This window comes from Chinchilla lanigera, unplaced genomic scaffold (assembly GCF_000276665.1).
Source record: "Chinchilla lanigera isolate Chin_1 unplaced genomic scaffold, ChiLan1.0 scaffold00022, whole genome shotgun sequence".
Lineage (NCBI taxonomy): Eukaryota > Metazoa > Chordata > Mammalia > Rodentia > Chinchillidae > Chinchilla > Chinchilla lanigera.
In genome coordinates this window covers 1,203,118-1,219,593 of record NW_004955423.1, presented here as the reverse complement: position 1 = coordinate 1,219,593, position 16,476 = coordinate 1,203,118, and the positions used below count along the sequence as shown (strand labels likewise).

Here is a 16,476-nt window from a genome sequence, read left to right as displayed (position 1 = left end):
GGCGCGGGAGCGGGGCGGCGCCGGCCCAGCCCCAGGTAGGGGGAGCTGGGCGGCTTTGTTTGGAGCCCGTGCCCCGCCGGCCAGGCCCAGCCCACACGCCCATTTCCCTCTCCGCGCCTCCGAGCTCTGGACAGCGGAGCTCCGGGGGCTCCGCCGCGCCGCGCTCGCTGCAGCCTTTGGGCTCATGGGTTGTTTTTTGTGTCCTGAATCAGATTAAGAGATAGTTGGGAAAAGCTCATTTTGCAAAAAGGTGCAAACGGCTATCCGATTGCTTTATTTCCCTCTGTTCTTTATTCTTACTCGTTCTCCCTGTTTTTCCTCCTTGCCTTTCTCGGGCACTAGAGGCTCCAGACAATGCCCAGTGTCTGGCCGAGGTGCGAGCGGAGGGGCAGTAGGTCGGAGGCTTGGCTCCGATGCTGCCCCGGCAGGGTGGAGGTGTGCAGGGCAGTGATTTCTCAGGTGCGCGAGCAAGCTCGCGGCTTGGGGGCGCTGTCCCGAGATCCGCCTGGCCTCGGCCACTCCCCTTTTTATCTCACCTGTGCATATTTTCCGTTCCTTTTGTTTGTGAGAATCATGCGAAATCACTGAAGAGAAGGGGCAGAAGTAACTTTTAAGTGTGTGTGTGTGCAGTTAGTATGGAAATGAAAGCAGATCGGTAATCGAAGGGCAAAATGCTCCACGCCTTCTCGTAGAGATTGTAAATTTTACAACTGGAAGATACTTTAGAGCTTATCTAATTAAATACGTGGCTAGCCAGCCCAGAAAATTCCTCTACAACATTTCGGACAACCGCTTGCCCAGTGTACAAACCCATCCCCCAGGAGAAAATACCTCGCTCACCTGTCCATTCCGTTTCTTAGATAACACTAATTGTTTTAATAATAGGGAGGATTATATGTAAATAAACGATGTAAAATTCAACTCTTACATTAGGGCTGAAGCATTATTGCCCCTTTCCCTTTTACTTTGTATCTTCTGTGGTTGATTGTACTGTGTCATTAATAAACGAAAGTTGAATAGTGTTATTTTCTATTTTTTTATAATTAAAAGCTGTTTATTTTTACATACTTAAATGTCAGAAGAAGCTAGAAGGTAAGCAGATACCTTTTTATTTAAAATTTCAGAATACTTTTCAACCCATAGGAAAACAGTGGAGGAATCTTGTTTAGGCTTAACTCAGATTAAAAAATTCATTTTGTATCACACAGTAGAAAAAGTTTTAAGGAAAAGCAATAAAATAGTGAATACTAAAATGAAACTTTTAAAGGTGTTTTTTTTTTAAAGTAAGGATATAATGCATTCGGAAACAATTTCAGTCCTCTAATGCCTCTTGTAATTTATTTACTTTTAGCATTTAAGTGCTGTCAGCAATTTGAAAAGGAAAACTGTAGGAGAGAGGGGAATGTGTGTTCTAATTAAAAATTGTTTTACTACTTGGGAGGCTGAGGTAGGAGGATGATAAATTCCACTTATCCTAGGCAAATTTAGTGAGACTTTTATCTTAAGAAAAATATATATGTAGATATACACATACGAATTTAAAAAGGGCAGGAATGTAGCTCAGTGCTCCCTGGTTCAATCCCTAGTACTGGGGGAATATAGTTATATATCTTTTACAAATCTTTGGAAAATATTTTAAAATTTTCTCTTAAATTTTAATAATTTCCATATTTAAAAATTCTTAGAGGACTTGAGGGAAGCATTAGAAACTACTTTAGAATCAACTAATATCAACTGGTTGTGTAAACCTTAGATTAACAGAAGTAGGTGGAGAGGACTATTGTTGGAAGTAGAAGAAACCTTAGGAAAATTAGACTCAACTTCCTATTTTCATCGTTCTGTTTTGAATAAGGGTATTGGACTTCCAGTGGATTGTAATGTAATACAAACACCTATACTATCTTTTGCTGTTGAGAGATTTTTTTTTTATGTGTGGGGTGCTGGGAATTGAACTCTTAAACCACATCCTCTGCTGCTTAAAATTTTTTTTAAATTTCGAGACAGTAGCTCATAAGGGCCTTGCTGAGTTGCCCAGGTTGTGCTTGAACACATAGTCCTCTTGCCTCTTTGCTATCTAGGGGTAATTTTCTCAGTTTCTGGGAACTAGAAGGTAGGTTCAACTATCTGATTTAATACATAGGAGCATATCAATCTTTTTAAAGTCTTGGTTTCTCTATAATCGTTGACCGTTAGTTTTAAGATTGTATAACTTAAAGGTACTGTTATTTACATTATATTATTAGCTAACTTCATTTGACAAAACTTACGATATCATTTTGGAAGACATTGAAAGATGTGTGTTGGGTATAGATGAGGTAGATTCTTTTTCTTTTATTGGTATATTTTAGGTAGACATAGTAATAATATTCATCATAGAGAATTTTTACCTGTACATGCTATATCTTGTTGCTTCTTTTTTTCCTATTCCCCTCCCCGCCAGCCTTCTTCCCCTCTTTGTTTACAAAAGCTTTGTTTCCATTCTTTCCTTCTATACATTTTGGTCCTTATTTACACTTTCAGTTTCTCACACCACAGACACAATGCGATATTTACACATGTGTCCAGTTTGTTTCACTTAAGAGTATGGGCTCAAGGTGCATCCATTTACCTAGGAGTGTAAGAAGCTTATACTTCTTTATGGCAGAGTAATACTACATTGTATAAAAAAGTCATCTTTATTCATGGGTTGATGGGCCTTTGGGCTGTTTCCAAGACAGCTATTATCAGCTGTGCAGCTGTACACAAGGGTGTGCATATATCACTGGTATGATGCTTTTGATTCTTTTGGGAAGATACCAAGAAAGGGAATAGCTGGATCAAATGGAACCTCTAGTTTTTTGAAGCATTTCCACACTGATTTCCACAGTGGTTGCACTAGTCCACACTCCCACCAACAGTGGAGAAAGGGTTCCTCTTTCCCCACAACCTGTCAGCATTTGTTATTAATTGATTTCTTGATAATTGTTATTTTTTCTGGAGATAGAATCTCAGCGTTGTTTTAATTTGCATCTCTCAAATGACCAGTTTTTATATATTTATTTGCTATTTAAGAACATGGATATCTTTCCATTTTCTGATCTCCTATTTGATCTCCTTTTCCACAGTACTGTAGTTTCTAATGTAGAGGTCTTTTACATCCTTTGTTAGATTGATTCCTAGGTATTTTGTTTTTTTGGATGCTATTGTGAAAAGCGTTGTTTCCCTAATTTCTCTTGTGTACAGAAAGGCTGTTGATTTTTGAACGTTGACTTTGTGTTCAGCTATGCTACTGAATTTAGTTATTAAATCTAGAAGTCTTTTGATGGAGTTTTTTTTGGTTTTTATGTAGAATATCATGTCATCTGCAAATAATGATAATTTACCTTCTTTCTTTCCTACTCTTACTCCTTTTATTTCTTACTCTTGTCTAATTGTTCTGGCTAGTGTTTCCAGAACTATATTGAATTAAGAGTGGTGACAGTGGGCATCCTTGTCTTGTTTTTGATTTTAGAGTGAAAGATTTCAGTTTTTGTCCAGTTAGTATGATGTTGGCTATTGATTTGTCATAGATGAATTTATCAGATTGAGAGAGAGAGACCTTCTTCTTTTTTTTTTTAATTTTATTTTAAAGATAAAAGGAGGGAAACATTAACAGACATACAACATTTTACAACATATCACAAGCACAGTACAGACAATACAGAGTTACAAACAAAGTGGTAGGGAATTAACAATGGTTGTTGTATTACATATTGATATCTTCAAAGTGGCTTCTCATCAAAACAGATATAGACATGCAATACTGGTCAACCAAAGACTCACTGACAGTTTCTTTCAGCATAGAAATAGAAGACAGAAGAACAACCATGTTAACTGTCATGTATATACATACATACAAAATTTCTTCTTTCCCTTCGAGAGAGAGACCTTCTGTTTTTATTTTCTGCAGGGTTTTTATTATGAGTGGGTTTTGGACTTTGTCAAATCTTTTTCTGCATCTGTTGAGATGATCATACGATTTTTTTATTTGGCTCTGTTGATGTAGTGTATTACATTCATTGATTTGTGTATATTGAACCATCCCTTTATCCCCAGGGTGGATTCTACTTGGTCACTGTGTATATTCTTCTTGATGATTCGCTGCATTGTCAGTGTCTTATTGAGGATTTTTGCATCTGTGTTCCTTAGGGAGATTGGTCTGTAGTTGTCTTTTTTTGGTTGGATCTTTCCCTGGTTTTGGTATCAAGGTAATGCTTCCAGGAATAACTTTTGAGTATTGCTTCCCTTTCAGTTTCATGAAAGAATTTGAGAAGGAGCAGCATTAGATCTTCTCTGAATTTCTTGTAGAATTCAGCAGTGAATCCTTCACTGTCTGGGCTTTTCTTTGTTGGTAACTTTTTAATTACATCTTCAATTTCATTGGTTGATATTGGTTTATTTAGAATTTTTGTATCATTGATTCAGCTTGGTAATTCATATGTATCTAGGAATTTGTCCAGTTCTTCTGTTTTCCATCTTAGAGTAGGTGTTGATGATCCTCTGGGTTTCTGCAGAATTTGTTGTGATTTTACCCTTTTCATCCTAATTACATGAATTTGAGTCTTTTTTTTCCCTTTTTTGGATAAGGTTCACTGAAGGCTTGACAATTTTATTTCATCTTTCAAAGAACCGACTCTTTGATTCATTGATTCTTTGTATTGTTTCTTTAGAGTCCATTGCATTAATTTGTGCTCTAATTTTTATAATTTATAATAATTACAATTTATTCCCCTGCTCTTTTTCTCAAAGTTCAACGTTAGGTTGTTTATTTGAGCTTGCTCTGTTTTCCTGATACGGGTATTCACTGCTATAAATTTCCCTCTTAGGACTGCTTTTATTGCATCTCATAAATTCCTGTATGTTGTTTCGGCATTATCATTTAATTATAGAAATTGTCTAAATTCTTCTTCAGTTTCATCTGTGACCTGTTGGTTGTTCTGAAGGGTGTTATTTAATTTCCATGTGTTTATGAAGTTTTTATAGTTTCTTTGCTTTCTAATGGTTTCATTGATTTCTAATTTCATTGCACTGTGGTCTGGTAATATGCATGGGATAATTTCAGTTTCTTTTCGTTTACTTAAGCGTGTTCTGTGAACTAGTATGTGGTCTATTTTGGAGAATGTTGCATGTGCAGCTGAGAAGAATGTGTATTCTGTTGGGTGGAACACTGTAGACATCTACTAAGTCCATTTGTTTAAAATTTTGTTCCAGTTCTGATATTTCTTTGTTGATTTTTTTTTTTTTTTGTCTAGTTGATTGATCTATTTGTTACAGCGAGGTACTGAGGTGCCCCGTTACAGTTGTATTAGTGCTTATTTGATTTTTCATGCCCGTTAATATTTGTTTTATGTAGTTGGGTACACTGGTTTTTGGTAAATACATATTTATTTTTAGTATCTCCTCCTTTTGGATATTTCCTTTAGAAGGATGTCATGACCTTCTTTGTCTGTCTTACTCAGTCTTGCGTTGAAATCCACATCTGCAAATAGAATAGCTACCCCTGTTTCTTCCAAGTCTCTGTTGCATGGAATATTGTTTTCCATCCTTTGAATTTCAGTCTGTGAATTTCTTTTTTGGTTAAATGTGTTTCTTGTATTCAGCATATTGTTGAATCTTGCTTTTTCCTCCTCTTTTTTGGCAGAGGCAGATTTTTTTTTGTCATGGATAATTGGAGTTGTATATACCTCACTTGTATGTCAAATTCTTCCTCCTCTCACTGTGCAACGCTGTCTGGCCTTGACCTTGCTTATTTATATAGTTCAGGCTGGTCTTGAATGCACAATGATCCTCTTTCCTCAGCCTCCCAGGTGCTGGGATTACAGGCATGTGCCACTGTGTCTGGCTTGGATTTTGTTTCTTGATCCATTCTGCCCATCTGTTTCTCTTGATTGGTGAACTGAGACCATTAACATTTATGGTTATAACTGATATGTATTGACTTACCCTTCTCTCTTTTTTTTTTTTTTGTACCGGAAATCGAACTCATGACCTCAGGCTTGTCAGGCAAGCACTTACCCCCAGTTCCTGACTTATCCTTCTCTTGTTATTTTCCTGTTGTTGGTTTTCTCCCCACCCAACCCCCTTTAATTGCTTGTCTTACTTGATAGGTTCATTCTTTTGGTATTTATGGAGTTGTAGTCCTCATCATCTCTTTCTAGAATGTCCTACAGAACATTTTAGAGTGTTGGTTTGGTGTTCATGAATTTCCTGAGGTGTTCTTTGTTACGGAAGTATCTTATTTCTCCGTCAAGTTTTAAAGGTTATTTTGCAGGGTACATCAATCTAGATTGGAAGTTGTTTTGTTTGAGGGCTTGAAATACTTCACTTCAGGCTCTCCTTAACTTGAGGGTTTTGTGTTGAGAAGTCTGCTGTGATTCTGATCAGCTTTTCTTTATAGGTGATTTGTTTCTTTTCTGTAATACCTTTTACTTTTCTGTACTTGTGTTGAATGTTTGGGATTCTGACTATTACATTCCTTGGTGCAAATTTTTTTTTGTCGTGGATAATTGGAGTTGTATATACCTCACTTGTATGTCAAATTCTTTCTTCCTGCTTGCAAAGTTTTCTGCTCTTGGTTGTGAACAGGTTTTTTTTTTTTTTTTTTTTACATGTCCTTTGTGCTTTTTCATTGGCTTTAATTAGTCTTTTGTTATCTTTGCCTCCTGTAGCAGCTGTTGGATTGATTTCTTTTCTGGCCTCTTGCTATTTTTAGGAAATCTTTCTTTTCTTGATAGCTGACTGCAACCCTGTTTTCTACTTTTTTTTTTTTTTTGGTGTCCTCATGTTGGCTTATTCTGGTGTGTATACTTTCAGTGGGATTTTTAATCTGGATATCTAAATGAATCTGTTTCTTGGATTCCATATCTTTTCTATGTTGGGCATTCATGTTTTCCATCATTTTCCCTGAGTGCCTCTTTTTTTTTTTTCCTTAATCTGTATCCGCTCTAAAGGCATTAAGCATGTCTTTCATTATGGTCACCATCTCTGTAATTATGTGAGAATTATTTCTGGTTCAATTTTTTTCCTAAACCCTTGTTCATCTACTTTGTTATTTCTGCTGTTAGCACTTTAAGGAATCCAGGTGGGTGGCTTTTGTTCTACCTCATTGTCCTCTGGGTTTACCTTTGGTGAGCTAGAAGTCTAGGGTTGCGTGTTGTTTAAGTGTTTTCTTCTTTTGTTTTGTTTTGTTTTTTAGTTTAATTCCTGAGTTGATTCTTGTAAATTTCTAATGGTAGGGGTAGCTTTATTGTTACTATTTAGAACCCTTAGGAAATGACTACTTCTCAGAGGTGTCTTCTAGGTGTAGTTGGAGTTGGCTTTTGGGTTTTGAGTCTGTTGAAAGATCCTACCTCTTCAGTTTACTGGGGATAAGAAGTTGCTGCCTATTTGGCCCAGCCCTTGGCTCTTTGTCACTGGCTTATAATACTGTTTATGAGCAATCTCAGTCTTGTATAACATGAAGAACAACTGATTAGAACAGTTCTGTCACATTGGCTAAATTAGTACAAATAGCAATAACAATAGCATCAAGCATAATGTAGAAAATGACCAACTGTGTTAACTATTAATTTGCCACTTTTAACTGTGTGAACTAGATTTGTGGTTTATGTAACAAAATCTTAAGTTGAACCAGAAAATAGTGTATAGTAAATATGCCTTCAATATGGTTTTACTCTCGGGGGAGAAAATTTACAAGGGGTTGAGGGAAAAATAGAGAAATAGAAGAAGGAGAAAGAAAAGGAGAAGAAAAGAAGAGGAGGAGGAAGCAGCAGCAGAGATTAGAAGCAAAGCTGGAAGACAGTGGAAGATTATGCAAACTTTGGGAAACTGATGAGGAAGACGTGAGGAAAAGAGAGAAGGAAGAGCAAAAAAAGAACTAGAAACCATGTTTATACTCATAAAAACAAGAAGAAAGACTCAAAATTTCTGCCAATATAACAACACAAGGGAGAAATTCCACACCTAACTTATGTGATAGTTCACAGTCAAAACACTGTCACACCAAAAATATTGTATAAAGTTATCTTTAGGCTTTGTGTATAAAGTATGTATGAAACATAAATGAATTTTGTGTTTAGACTTGGGTTCCATCCCAAAGATGGAAAAGAGAAAAGATAATAACTGAAATATAAGGTGCCAGTCCCTCTAAGAAAGATAACAGATAATATATTCAGAAAGTATAGTCTCAAGGGAAGGAGTTGATAGGAACTGGTCAACAGAGGACATTCCAGACAGTGACATCAGTCTAGGTTACTATTTTGGGCCTAGGAAAAGCAGTATAGGTTGAAAGTCTTTAATCCTAAAATTTAAAATCTGAAATGCTCCAAAATCTAAAACTGCCTGCTCTGTCAAAATGTCATTTTGAGGTGATACAGATCAAGTATCCTTTATTCCAAATGCCTGACACCAGAATGGATTTTCAAATTTTTCAGATTTTGGAAATAGTTTCATATATATAATGAGATATCTTTGGGATTGTATAAAATTTTTGTTTTATAGATTACCAAAGCTGTCATGTTCAGATAATGTCTTGTCTGTTTGGAATGTGAAAAGATGAATGCTTGGTCATTGAACCAGTGTTTCATTTCATGTTTGCCATGGCTCACTGACTAAGCTATGCTTGTGGGGCACACTAAAAGAATAACTTAATAGCAGTATGAGCTTCTAGTAGTTCAAGTAATGAGGCACAACTTTAGAAATAACCCCTAGAAAAGTAAAAAATGGCAAATCAAATTTAAAATTGTGAAAAGTTATTTTTTTACTCGGTTCATCATAAGGAATGCTTTAGAAAGTCTTACGTCATTTTATACAGGTTTTGAAATAAGGAGAATTGTACATGTGGGAATCCTGTGAAGTTCCTAGAGGGTAGACAGCAGATCTTTTCATTGCTTATTCCCTGTCTGATTCATTGCTGTACCCTATTTACAAGCTGCCTGGTTTATAGCCTGACATGGGTACAATCTTTAGTACATATTTCTGGGCTGACCTGAATATTGTAGTTAGGGTTGACTTAATTTTGAGTGTAGGATGCCTGAAAGTAGCGATCAAGGATAGATGGGGGACCAGGCAAAGAGGTCAGTCTGGCTGAATGCTTGATTTATGAACCTGGTGTGTGTGTGTGTGTGTGTGTGTGTGTGTGTGTAATTATGAATCAGTATTAACCCAGTTTTCAGACCGTTTTAAAATGCATTAAAGAAAACCTTAGTTTGTGTTAAAAGGAATCGTAGTACTTAGTCTAATTCCTTTGGGTTTTATAAGATGAAAGTTGTATTGATTTTCTGCACCCCTGCAAGAATATTTTAAGAATATTGGATGCTTTAATGATAAGTTATTTGTCTGAAATTAGTTAATTTTAAAAACATTATTATTGCAACTTGCAGTGTTTCTCATTTCTCCTTATCTGTGGCTTAGTTGTCAGTTTGGTTACCAGAGCTTTTTTTGTGGAGGTAAGAGAGTGTTCATTGGGAAGATGAAGTAATTTGTGCCTTAATGACTACTTCTGTGAGCTGATGTAAGTACTGAATTTTCTCATATAGCAAACATTTTAGGGTATTTGAAACATCACCTAATTGATGATAGAATCATAAATGTTTTAAAGCTGCAAATTATGCTCTGAAGCTGTCTCTTGGGGCCACAGAAAATTTTGATACTGTTTTCTGTGCCTTTCAAAGCATTTTCAACATTTTCCTTTTTTCCTAAAGTAAGTTGTAATAAAATCTGTGATTGCTTTTTGCAGAATTTTCACTGACTAGTTCTTTGATGCTTTTTTTTCCACAGCAGAGGGGAGTGGTGTCAGGCATTGTAAGATGGTATCTGACTGCCTTGTTAATGTCAGATTTAGTGTTTAGTATTTGTGTGGGACCCAGGAGAAATAAGGAGAAAGTTTTTGTTACAAAGTATCTCTGATGAATCCATATTAGTTACTTGGCTATTCTTTGCCCTTTGGCCCCCAAATTAATAACTAATTTGTTCTTAATAGATAACTTTCCTTGCTAATTCATTCTTGATAACAAATCAGCAGGCTTTAAAAATATCTCGTAAGGGATGTGAAATAGTATTATAGTATATACTTAATATAGACTGGAAAGCATGAAATGGTTAGAGTTCAGTTTGCCTATTTGTGGCACACTATTATTTTTGAGTTTTTTTTAGGGAGCAAATGGTACCTGTTTTGTTCCTGTTATGTCCCTGCTCTTTACTGAAGTTATAAAAAAGGAATTGATTTATAATAAGTGATTCATATATTTGTTGAATCAATGGAGGAATTCAGTAGGTTGCTATAACTTCATAAGAATCAAATTATGTTTTGAATATAAAGGTTGTTTAGTCCCTGTCTTAGTCACTGTTCTTGTTGCTGAGACAAAATACCCGACACCCAGAGTTAAAGGAGGAGTAGTTTATTTAGCTCACAGTTTGTGTCTAGTTCAGTTCATAATCAGCTGGCTCCAAGGCAGGGTGGATGGCAGACAGGCATCGCAGAGGAAACAGGCAGAAGGAAGCAAAAGCAACAAGGTGACCACACAGCTCCTTTCTGTCTCTTATACCTTGTCCAGGCTACTTAGGGCAGGTGGCACTCACACCCATAATCCTTTGGTCCTAACATTGCACGGTGAATCAGTTCCAGAGCCACACACTCTAGAATCAGCCACCTCTGATATGACTGCATGAAACTTGGAGGGGACATCTATACACAACCGTCCCCTACCTCAACATGTATATATATAGTTGGCCTTCCGTGGTTTCCCAGTCTGTGGATTCAATCAACCAAGGACCAAAAATACTTGAAAAAAAAAATGCATCTGTGTAGAACATATACAGACTTTGTTTCTTGTCATAATTGCCTCGCAATACAGTCTAACTATTTATGTGGTACTTAATCATGTTAAGTATTACAAATCTAGGGATAATTTAAAGTAATTTGGAAGATATTCAGGAGGATATGTGAGGGTTATATGCAAATTCTAGGCCATTTTACATGAAAGATTTGAGCACCCACAGGTTTTATATCCTGAGGGGATTCCTGGAACCAATCCTGTATGGACTTTGAGGGAAGACTGTGTCTCTGTTTTTTAACTTTAGAAGTCCTTCTCATAATCTGGAAATATAGCTAGATGTGCCTTTTCAAATGAAATTTCTTTCAGTTTACTTAGGTCTGAGATCTTCATTTCCTTAATTACTGGAGTACAATTGATTATCTTTAGTGAGAGCATATTTTGCAGCCTTTTAGATTTCAAAAATGAGAACAGTGAACACCCTACTTGTTTGATAAAAAGCCTGGACTGTTGATGGATGGTCATATGTAAGAGGGTCAGTATAAATTGTCTGAGAACTAATAAGTTAGGAAAACATAAAAGATTGATTTTTGGAGGGTGGAAGTGTTAAAATGATTTTGAGAGAGTTTTGAAATAATATGAATAGTTGATATTTTTCCAGCGGAAATTGTAAAAATCATTGTAGAGAAATAGCTATGGCAAGTTAAAACTTTAAACACAGAAAACTGTCAGTTTTGAATCAAGTTTCTGGGCTCACTTAGACTACAAACTAAATTAGCATTCTTCACTATTTGTATTTGCTAAATGTAATTAATGTAATTTTTTATCTGGAAATTTTTAATTTCATTTTCATTTGAAAAATTTCATTATGGTGTATCATTCGTAAAAATCACAAATCTAGTATGTACACCTTGAGGACTGAAAAGTGAATAGATTTGTAATGTCTCCCATCAAGATCAAGATGCAGAATCTTCCATATACCATCCCCATTAAATATCCTTCTCAAAGGTAGTGACTACTGTGACTTTTATCATCGTTGATTAGTTTTAGCAATTCAAACTTCATGTAAATGGTATCATACAATATCTTCTGCATATGGCTTCTTCCATTTAACATGGTGTCTGAAAATCATTCCTCTGGTTGGTTGCATATTTTATTGTTACATAAAGGATTTGTATTTTCTTCTGCCATGTGTTTGGGGTCACTGCTATTATGGGACCACCTTAAAGCAGATTAAAGCTTGAAATTCCTTTGTGTGCTTGTTGAATTTTGATTTCTGTCCTCATCTATCTCTTTTTTTCCCTACGTGTATTCTGTTTAATTGAAGAGCAGTGACAAATTTTAAATACATAAAATGTACTAATCTTAAATGCATTTAAAATGTGTATGTCTTTTTTTTTACAACAGTAAAACTACCCACTTTACTGAACATGGATCTTACGTATGAATGCTGTTTTTTTACCATATAAAGCCTCTTAAATGTAAAATATCTTGTAATGTTCTTATTTCTGCCAAGTGTACTGCTCTTTATTTCTATGACATAAGCATTTCTATTACCTTTAAATGTTAAAAGTTTTTCTTTTATACAAATGTATCTGAACAGAGATTGATTTTTAACTTTATTTGGTAATTTATCTAGTTTATGAATATAATTCACGACTACCTCTGTTAATCTCTTTTATGCTAATTTTATTATTTTCTTTTTTTCTATACTTTTTTTTGTTTTTTGAGACAGGGTCTCGCTGTACAATTCAGGCTGGTCTCAAACTCACAGCCCTCCTTGTGCCTCAGCTTCCCAAGTGCTGGGATTATAGGCCTTTGCCGCCATGCTAGCCATTGATACTTTCTCTTGATTTTTCACTTCATTTCAGTCTCAAAAACTTGGGATGTATGTATTCTATTTTTGTCTACAACCCAATGACAAAGTTGGCTTACAAGAACTACTATCTGATACAGTAATTACTGTTTTTCCCAGTTTACTATATCAAACAGTATTTTGTCCACCCCCTCCAAGCATTGCTTTGGAAATTTTCTTCTTACACAGTCAGTATTAACACGAAGGACAAACTTGCCAGTTTTTTTTTTTCTATAGTTAAACATAAAGGAAGTAAAACTGAGCCATTTTTGAATTTTGTCAGATGAACATTTAGAATGTGTTTACTTGCCCTGTCCACAGTGACAAAACACTTTTATTGTACATACGTTTGGCTTAATAATGTGCATTTTTATCTATAATACAACATGAGAAAAATGAACAGTATTTACTTATGTAATACGTGAAACGTGTGGCATGTTTTTTGACAGTTTAAAACTACATAAACTGAAAATTTTATAGATACTTACAAATCTATTGCATTTAGTTTTATTATATGTAACAATTTTAGACTTCATGCTTGTTAACTAGTTTTAAGGCTCACCATCAAATGTTTTGCACAGCTGCCTCACTTTTTAATTACTTTTAATTCATATTTTTTATTGGCTGTAATAAATTTTTCAGAGAAGGTTCTTGGTTAATGCACAGTACTTTCTTAACTGCTGGATGTCTGAGAATATCTTCCAGTTGCTTAATATGAAATAATAACCTGGCAGGGTATATAATTCTTGGTTCAAAATTAATTTCCTTTAAAACTATAGATGTCAGTACATTGTCCTCTGGCGTTTAGAATTACAACAGAAAAATCTGAGGTCAACGTGACCTTTGCTACTTTATACATAATTTGCTTTCTCTTGTCTGGATATTTGCAAAATTTTTTCTTTATCTTTGAAATTTAAAAACGTCACCAGGGGATCACCTTTGATACCGATCTTGGTAACCTGGAAGAAATAGTATTTGTCATGTTTCCTCTGTACCCCCCACCCATACTGTACTCTTTAGAAGGAAGTTGTTTTGTGCAGCTCACATTGGAGGGGTGTCATGCTCCCTTCCTTTAAGGTGGATTACTACAGAGTTTGTTTGCATTTCTTCTGCACAGATTTGTCTCTTACCCCCATTTATTAATTTATTCAGTCTTTTATTTATACCAATATGGACTTAGGGCTTTTTCTTATACAGTAGGTTATAGCCCAATATTTCTTCATTAGTTTTCTTATTCAGATTGTTTCAGGTTTGGCTGTTGGAACTCTTTCAGTTGGGGGTCTGTGCCCTTTTAACATACTCCCATCAATAAGATTTTTTTTTTGTACTTACTTGTTGAGACTACAAGATGTTCCAGACTTATAGGTTATTTCCTTCCCTAGCCCTAATATATATATATATATATATTTTTTGTTTGTTTGTTTTTGGTTTTTCTCCGGTACCGGGAACCGAATTCACAACCTTGCGCTTGCGAGGCAGGCGCTTTTGCCGCTGAGCTAAATCCCCAGCCCCCCTAGCCCTAATATTAACCACTTTTCCAAGAACCATGGTTCATTTTATTGAAGGATGGTATTAGAAACCAAGATCTGGATGCCAGATGGATGTGCTCATTGTTCCTGGGGTGTCGTTGCATTTAGGCCCTCTTTGATTGATTTATATATTTATTGAGACAAGATCTCACTGTGTAGTCCAAACTGATCTTGAATTCACTGTGTGGCCCAGATTGGCCTTGAACTCACAGCAATCTTCCTGCCTCAGCCTCCCAAGTGGGATTACAGGCCTGTGCTACCATGTCTGGCCTAGACCCTCTTCATTGATAATACCAGGAAATGCATGTTTGTATACTGTCTTGTGTATATAGACATATCTATAAATTTTTTTTTATGTAACTGTGTCTGTATAAAACAGGAGTTCTTACTGGTGTCTCGAAATCTCATCCATTACCACATATTCTCTTCTAGCTTCCTCTTGTGATTATCTGTAAATTCCCACTCTTAACAACCCTGTAGCTATCATCTTTTGCTTAATAATTAATTTTGCATTTTAGTTAATTAATACACATACAGTAGTATCTGAATTGTTAACTCAGGACATGGTGATTATGTACATATTCTTTGCCTTTGGTTTAGACTCATTAGTTCAGCACTTTTCCTTCTATATCTTTCAGTGAGATTTTTTCATTCCTTTATAAAATAGTTCATTCTTTCATCAGTCTGCAGTTCCAGTTCTTTACTGGAACCCTCTGATTGCCTACATGATTATTTTTAAAAAGCATTGGTCATTAGGTTCATGCTTTGTTCTGTGAAGTTCTGTAGATTTTGACAAATGTGAATCCTGTGACCAATAGTCTTAATATAAAATACTTTTACCACCTTAAAAATCCCCCATATAACCCAGAAATTCCACTCATAGATATTGAAAGTAGGCTCTAAAAGAGATATTTACACATTCATATTTATAGCAGCATTATTTAAAATAGCCAGAAGATAAAACCAGCCCAAATGGCTGTGGACAAATAAGTAGGTAAATAAAATGGTATGTGCATACAATGAATACTGTTCTGCCTTATAAAGAAAGAAAATTCTGACATTCTGTAAAACTTGGGTGAATCCTGAGGACATTATGCTAAGTGAAATAAGCCAGCCATAAAAAGACAAATACTGTATGATTCCATTTATCTGCAGTCCCTAGAATAGCCAGAATCATAGAGAAGGAAATAGAATAGTGGTTAACAGGGACTAGGAGGAGGAAGGAATGAGGACTTACTGTATAATGGGTGTAGAGTTTCAGTTTTGCAAGGTGAAGAGTTCTAGAGGTGAGTGCTGGTGATGATTGGGTAATACAAATGTGTCGAATTAATGCCATTGAACTGTATGTACACTTAGAAGTGGTTATAGTGGTAAATTTTGTGTTAAGTGAATTTTAACCACTCCTTTAAAAAAATGTACTTTTCTTGTCCTCCTCCCTTAAATCCCCTGTGCTTCATTTGCTTATCCCCTCCCCCTACTCACCTTTTTACTGTGAATTTTCAGCATCTCACAAGGATGATCCTCCACTAGGAGTCATTCCATTTATCAGTGCTTCATTCTTTATTACTGAATAATATTTCATTATTTAATGGACATGTAGTTGTTTCCAGTTTTGTCTGTTATGAATAATGCTCGTATGACCATTATGGACAGCTTTTTTGTGGGGTATTTTTATTTCTTAAACGTTTTAAGAGTGGCATTGCTGAGTCAGTCAGTAACTTTGAGTTTAGTTTCTTGCCTATGGGTGGTGTCATCCGATTTTTTGATTATAGCTATCATAATGATATAAAGTATAATCTCAACTGTGGTTTCTCATTTGTATTTACTTGATGATGAATGTTCAGCACCTTCTGTGTGCCCGTTGTCCGTTAGTGTATCTTTGAAGAAATGTCTGTTCAGCTCAGTTGCCTTTGCAGTATGAAAGTTTACCTTAAATTCCTGTGGTTGTATGTATTAGTAAAATAAAAACTAAATTGATGGCAATGGTACTATATTAAGATATGGTGTTAAGATACTGTTATATATGCTATTTCTCTTTAGACTTGACAGCTGGTCTTTTACACTAAGAGGTGTCTGATGATAGTGTAACTTAAGAAACTTAAAATCCAAGTGTAAATGTTAATTATGCCGTCTTTTAGTGTTTTAAAGGCACCTCTCAACTGGCGTTCCATTTGGCTTCTCTGCTTTGCTTTTATGTCTGTGGATGACAGCCCTTGCTCTTCTCTAGGTAGAAAGCTTTCTTATGTTGTTAGGTCTCAATAATTTCAGCTCTGAAAGGCCTGGAAAGCTATAGTGTAGGAGA

General features: G+C 35.7%; 1 protein-coding gene across 3 annotated transcripts in view; it reads left to right on the top strand.

Annotated features, from left to right (window-relative positions):
• Fnbp1l (formin binding protein 1-like) overlaps window positions 1–16,476 on the top strand; it is a 104,489-nt gene that overhangs the window by 723 nt on the left and 87,290 nt on the right. The gene's annotated exons all lie outside the window — the stretch shown is intronic.